The 7,449-nt window shown below is 35.9% G+C and overlaps 1 protein-coding gene across 4 annotated transcripts in view; it reads left to right on the top strand.

The window, feature by feature from the left end:
- LOC106959571 (sorting nexin-19-like) overlaps positions 1-7,449 on the top strand; it is a 103,794-nt gene that overhangs the window by 3,905 nt on the left and 92,440 nt on the right. For 2 of the 4 annotated variants that reach the window (XM_015052229.1, XM_015052232.1), the window contains exon 1: positions 608-949. The exons of the other annotated variants lie outside the window; for them this stretch is intronic. The gene's annotated coding sequence lies outside the window, so the exon portion shown is untranslated. Of the gene's footprint in view, positions 1-607; positions 950-7,449 lie in introns of those variants that run through there. 4 annotated transcript variants of the gene reach the window in all.

Here is a 7,449-nt window from a genome sequence, read left to right on the forward strand (position 1 = left end):
TGTGAAATACTTCTGCTTTGACTTACTCGAACACAAGTCAGTCGTCTAGATTTATTCATGTAAGAGCCTGTTTGAGGCCCACATTACCCTAAGGAGGACTTTGATTTATGCTTTGAAAAACCTTCATGTTGATTTTACTCTATCTTTAAATGTCATCAGAATATAAGCAGTCTGAGTTTTGGTGGGAGTTTTTGCTTTTGGACAGTTATTGAATTGAATTGTTTTGAAATTCCTTTGTCACCTACACATTCATTCTTGCCAAACATTTTGAGAAAACATTCAACAGACATTTCTCCTTCAATTGTTACTCTGAATTGTGTAATCTAATCGTGACAAGGAAACGAGTTTATCTTCCCGAATCCTGCAGGTTACAAACTCGGATAGCACTGTTAGAAGTTAAACTGTTCTGCAAAAGATGCACGTGGAAAAAAAAAAATTCTTTATATTGCATTTAAAAATGTTCAAAAGTAACATTTTGAGACAGAGGAGTTTGCGAGTCCTTCTCTTTTATGTCTTTGAGCTGTTTGGGAGCGAGGGAGGGGAGGCACAGGGAGGAGGGGGTAGGTGGAGTAAGGTTGGAGTCCCACACAAGGGGAATCACTGGCAAAGGAGCCGTTTCATACAGTTCTCCTTTGAGCTCTCTGTGTGCCTCTGTAATATCTGTCAGTCTGCATGCACCTGTGTGTTTTAGCACTCACTGGTTTGTCTCACTCCTACAGGTTGTTTATCTGTGTTGTCACGTTAGTAGCCCGTGCAACAGGCAGTGGAAAGGAGACAGAAATTAACCCGGTACACTTACAATAACAAAACTCAGAGCAGAGGAATTGTGTTTGGAGAGTTTTTTTTTTTTTTTTTTTCCCCTCCATCTTGAGGCTCAACGAATCCGAGGAACAAACTTGCCTTGTTGGAGCCGAGGACTGACAACAGACAGAGTTGTGTGAAGAACAGGGTGAGTTACTCACAAACAGCTGAAGTTACTTGGACTTGTTTGGCTTCAACCTAAATACACAGAAATGTTTTGCTAGCTTGTAGATCCTTCCTTGTAGAGTGGTTAACTGTGCAGATCTGAAGTTCTGATGCAGTTTTCTTCTACGTGTGTTGTTTTTATTCCTGCGTCTGTGTGTGTGTGTGTGTGTGTGTACACATCCATGTGTGTTGTGTTTTTATGAGGTGTTGCCTGCTCTGTGCTTGATCTTTGGAGTAGACTCAGCTGCTCTGTGTCTCTCCGGGTATGTCTTGTTGTGCCGTGATCATTTGTACAGACATTTCACATGTCCAGAAATAAACACACTTACTGGAACACACGTATTGCCACACACAGGAAACAAGAAGACGGTATAACGTCTTTACTTTAGATCAGACACTAGATCAGGGCTGTTTAGTAGTTGACTTCAAATAATTTGATTTAGTCCTGAAAATATACATATTTTTACACGTTGTTTAAATTAAATTATCTCTGGGTTCTTAAAATTTTAGCCTCACATGGTGTTCATTGTAACAACTTGTTGCTATGTACCGTTGTCAGTGATGGCGGGTGAACTTAAATGCAAGCCGAGCTTCAGTGACTGATGTGTGATGACGACAAAATATAGTTTAGTAAAACTAAAGAACCAGTGTGGCAGATGGTCAATGATTCAGAAAACCAATAATAAATTTTAAAATGTCTGGACCTGATGAGAAATGCAAGAAAACACCTGAATCTTGCAAAGAACATCAGAAAACTTGGGTGTATATGAGCTCTGAGGGAGGTAATGAATAACCACAGGCAGGTGTGACCAGGAGCCCAACGGACATGATGTACATTTATTTGCAATTGTGCAGTGGTTGATTCATTCAGAGATAGTGTTAGGTATTAGTTTAAATAACTTCCTTAAAAGTTGTTTTCCTTACATAATGTTAGCTACTGTTTACCAAACAATGCCAGGAGCTTAATTGGATGTTTGCAGATGAGCCATTTATTAACCAATGAGTCAACGGTATACAAAGAAGGTGTCTTTGTTTTTTATTTCTGATAGTTGTTAAGCAAATGTTAAGAACATGTTTTTTTTTTACTATTACAGGAAACTCACAAAAAGAGAAAAAGAGTAGATCAAACCTTTGATGTTAGATGAAATAAAAAAAAAGCAACATGGTGTTCACACTTTAACCAAAAGCCTGATAAATTTCAGGAAAATTTGCGTAAATCCATAAATGTCTTAGAGCTACATGTTTTGTTCCTACCCTATATTATTTGGTAGGCTTTAAAATTGAATGAACTAATCAGACTTTCTTCCAAATGCCTTTTTTCCAGTTTTCCTTGCAGTGCGACTTGCTAATTAAAAATTTTCACAAATTCTGATTTTCATAGAATTTTCAATTATTTTTCTTGAAAACTTTATTGGTATAAATGTGTTATCTTTTCTGTAATAGTATTGAATTAAACAGACACTGAAGAAATTGTGTATTTATCCCCATTTATGGGTTTAAGCAGATTTTCCTTAAATTTATAATTCTTTTTTTTTTTTTTTTCATGGAGCTAGAAAAAATGAACATGCGGTTGGTTGATGTGTTTACAGTCCAAAAGTGGTGGGGAGTCTCTGGTTTAGTTTTTAATTATGGGAATCGGGGTCTTGCCTGTACTTGGGGATTGGATCATTTTGACTCTCACCCAAAACCAATCTAGAAAAATTATTCAATTATGTCTAGCTGATTGATTTGATATAATGCATTTAAAATAAAAATGAATATAGGTATTTTAATTTTTTTCTTAAACATAGAAAAATATATGAACATTTTTCAACATATTTCTAAAATGATTGCTTTATATTAGTTTATTGTATTTGATAATTATTTGGTATAACTTTTGCTTAAAGGAGTTTAAATTTAAATATCTTTGTTTTATATTTCAAAAGGACAGTTTTATTGTATTTAATTTTTGCAACTACAGAAGTTTGAGCATAAAAACATCCAAATAGAAACACAACTCTAACAATACTTGCTGTACTTGAATACATAAATAAACTCTTTATCCACAACATGGGTATATATTTGTTGTAAATAAACAACAAATAAAAATTAAATCAAAAATCTTAAGCTAGCAGCAGGCATTTCTAAATTGGTGTGTTGGACTAAATGAATAAAAGTTGAACATAATCACTTAGGGATGCATGTTGTATTTCAGTAAGAAATTTAATAAAGATTTTTCAGTTATTTCTTATATTTGTGTTTGAGGACATTTTAAAATTGAGATGACAGTTTTGCAATTAACAACTCCTGCTGTAAATCGTTTCACATGAGCTTTTTAAAGTTTTACAGTGCACACCATTAAATAGGTTATTTCCAAAAACAGATACACTCTTGTTGATGATAATAAGGTTGAATGAATTCTGGATCTGGTTTAACAAAGACTACAACACTGAGCCCACTGAGAGCTTAACTTGTTCTTTTCTGTCGTGAGTTATTCCGTTTTAAAATGTACATGCTGTCCCAGGATATCCTGCAGGAAAACTGATAAAAATAGCTTTTCTACTCTCATTTCTTTCTCAGGTTTCTCCTGGAGGCACTCTTCTGAGAAATACTGATATAATAGTTCTCACATTTCTGTAATCTTCAAACAAATCAAATCTGCTTTAACCTGTACATTTGTTTGAGATTTAAAAAGATTTAGTGAGTTGTTGAGGAAAAGCAAAGTGAACACCAAAGACAATAAGTTATTGACAAATGTATTAAAAGATGGTGGTGGTTGTTGGGACAAGAACAGCATGTTTCGGTCTTTGCGTGCTTCACATTCTTAGCTGCTGACCTCTATGGAAAATAACAACAGCCGGCCTTGAAGGTCACACTGCCATAGCCAGTGGCTGAGACTGACTTTTTTCTGGTATCATGCTTGATGTTTGCAAACTCATTGATCTGCTCAGTATCTCTGGAGCAGGTTATTTTGGGCGCTTTTTCAGAATTATTTGACTATTCATGAATCCATTCATTATAAAATCTTTATCTGATACATTTGGCAGAACTTTATCTCTTTATCGAGGACAAGTATGAAGTTAATTATGAGCTCCAGGTGACAGGATATGATAGAAAATCTGTTTCTTTGTTGGCATGAGAAGACAGTCTCAATGTCCCAATGGCGTGATCACACACCATTTCACTAAACGGTTTAGAGTAATCCCTAAACAAACCAGAGGGGCTTTAGAGGCAGCGAAAACTTCTGCTTGGCTCGTTGTACACAAAGTAAAACATCTATTAACAAAAATAAACATGTTCGTTTTAAAAAGTAACCATGACATGAAATGTAGTCCAAATGCTAAGACCTCCTTATGCACTTGGCTTTCTGTATGCATTTTTAAAGCGTATATTTGTACAGAGAACAGCTGGTGGACCGCCAGAAGCGAAATGTTCTCCGCAGTAAAGACTGCTTACATCATAGCTGGAAATATTTGAAAGTTAATGGTTCTGATTGTTTGGAGGAACATTTGCACTTGTAGAACCTGGCAAAAGTATTCACACCACTTGAACTTTCATGTTATCCCATAACAACTCCAAACTTCAGACAGTTTATTTGGATTTCATGTAATTTACCAAATTACTTGTGAAGTGGAACAAAAAAAGAGCTATTTTTGTTACAAATACTAATAAAAAAAAGTTAATTTGTTTTGGGTTTGTCTAACATCCTATAGCACAAGTAAACTGAAAGCTTTCCCATTTTTCTTTGCAAAACAAATTAAGCAGATAGTTGCAGTAGAGATGGAGCATAAGTAAACAGTTTAGTTACATTTAGAGTCCTAGACGCTACGAAATGTAGGTTTGGACTGTAAATGGGCCGCTCACGTGAAAATGCTTTGATCTTAACCAGTGGTTCTTTTTATAACAAGTTCCATCTTTTTAAATACCAAAATTTATGAGTGACTTTGACTTTTTCACTTTGTTCTAACTTAAAGAAAGTAATGAAAAACAATATATTTTTCCATTAGCATCTTGTTCGCAGATTAGGTCTAATTATGCATTTTATTGTGTCTAGTTAGGAAACTGAAAGTGTAAACTTGATGTGAGATTTCTTAACACTCCCTGACCTCCACATCTAACATGGAGGTTGTGACAATATGAGTAAAATAAACATTTATGTCCACTTTTAAACATTTCTACCTCATGAAACTTTTCATACACTCTTCTATCAGCAATCTCTTTTAGTGAACATGTTGCTTCAATTATTGAAAGTACAAAATCACAGAAATACAGGTATTTGTAATAATTATCATAGTCCCTGAGCAGTCATTTAGAGAATCCCACCGGGTTTTGAACTTAGTTGGTATATTTTTAAATTTGGATTCTTGTCATTCTCAGATCCTTTAGTAGAATTACAGTTTTCTTCAGAGTACCACTATATATATCCTGTAGGCCCAGCCCCAGGACTACCAGTGGTTCTTGTACCACATTTTGAGAACTCTGGATTTGAAGTATTCCATCGTAGCTCAGGCTGCAGCTCTAGGATTGTTGTCCTGCTGTCCACCTTGTGTAATTTTCAAGGGACCAACAGGTGCAAAATTGACTTTAAAATCTCTGGAAATAGATACTCATAGAAATATTTACTAAGGATGTACGTTATATCTATTTCGGACAATGTTAGTTATTTTTAAACGTATATGTAACGGTCCGACAGGTAAAATGGGATCGATATGAACAGCTGACGTTTCCTTCTTGTTGCTGTTTGTGTGTGTTTCAGTCATGCGACAGTGATGCAGCACAGGATTATGGGGCGTTGAACTGGAGCAGAGAAGCGGCACTGCATGGGGTCGAAAGTGCAGGAAAAGTTTCATATTGGTGCAACCCTAACAATTACTGCTTTGTAGTCCAAAATTAAGAACACAAAAATGTGTATACACTAGTCTTTAGGTTTTGTCTTTATCCTCTTCAGCCACTTTAATAGATAAACTCTCACTTTAAGCCATATTTTTATAGTTTTTGTGTCCAGGTAGCCTACAGGATGTTTTGCACCTTGTTATACCCAGAAACTCCTTTGCCAGTGATGTAGATGGTGCACTCTGCTGCCCATTTGTTGCAACCGCTACGGTGTGAAGGAAATTTATTTTCCAGTTTGTCCGTAAAGCTACACTTGTGGTTGTAAACATCAGCTTTAGCGCAGTCCTGTTGTGTGTTCGTCAATGAAGTGGATAGGACATCCTCCCATCCACTAGGGAGGACGTCAAAGAAAAGATTGGCGTATTTCATGCAACACCTGTCAATTTAAGTATGTCTTTTGGTCCCCTGATAAATAAGAACCCAGACATTTTCATCCATCAATGAAATCCTATGGATGTGAAAAGTGGATATGTCCGGCGGGGAAAGAGGACGTTTGGTCACCTTATCTTATCTGACCAGAGCATCTTCTCCCACATGTTTATCGGGTTTCCTACCTGGCTTGTGGTTTCCTCTGGTTTTCTTTCTACATAAAATTTCATAAAAGCACACGACGGTTTCTGTTGTGTGCAAACAATGGTTATCCTATTTAACTGACCTGTATTTCATGGGTTTCTTGGCTGCTTCCCTCATTCTTGTCTAGCCTGTTAACGTAGGTGGACAACCATGTCTTGGTAGGTCTGCCTTTGTGCTATATTTTTTATGTTTGTTTTCAGATGATGGCTTGAACTTGGACATTCTTTGTGAGATGTTAGCTTATATTGGTTTGCTTTGTATAACTGCATAAAACTATCTTAAATCTCTCAAATATTTCTTCATAAATAAGTTATTTTGAAAAATAGTTGCTTTATATTTAGGAGTTCTGCAGTTCTGAACCAGAATGTGTGACTACTTATAGATTTATCTACTGATAAATGAGTAAGAGTAGTACTTTTTTCAGGCAGATGCATTTTTTGCGAAGTTGGCAGAAATGGCTAGTTTTAACCTGTTCTCCTTTTTCCTCTTAGGACAGCTCCTCGTAAAAGGAACAACTCTAATAAACTAATTCCTGCTACGCCTGCCAAACCGCACGCTTGCCGTCGGCTATAAAATATGAGCCTCCGCTTCCCCTTTTCACTGCTGACATTGCCCTTTTGACCTCTTCTCATACCTTTTTTCTGTCTCCATTGTCTTCTGCCTTTTTAAAAATCTTTTTTATGTCTTAATGTTGGGCTTATTTTAGCTTTTGTTAAGTTTTTGTGTTTTGTAATTCTCAGTCAATTATTAATTAGTGGTAGTCATGGCTAAAGTAGTTGGACAAGTGTATCACTTTGGCATGTTTAAAACTGCTTTTAGAGGTGAAAGCATTACTAGTTTTTACCTAGTGAATAGAAAGCGACAACCTCAGCAGATATAGAGTTTTCTTTGGCCTTGCTGACATTTTAAAACTAGGAGAGCCTATTTTGTCATGTTATTCAGCTATTTTGGGCTGTTTTTTTTTTTTTTTTTTTTTCCCCTTTTTTTTTTTACCCTTGGGGGTTTTTTTTGGCTTTTTTTTTTTGCATTTTCCGAGGT

This window comes from Poecilia latipinna, unplaced genomic scaffold (assembly GCF_001443285.1).
Source record: "Poecilia latipinna isolate Pla-1442-1.1 unplaced genomic scaffold, P_latipinna-1.0 Scaffold1097, whole genome shotgun sequence".
Classification (NCBI taxonomy): domain Eukaryota; kingdom Metazoa; phylum Chordata; class Actinopteri; order Cyprinodontiformes; family Poeciliidae; genus Poecilia; species Poecilia latipinna.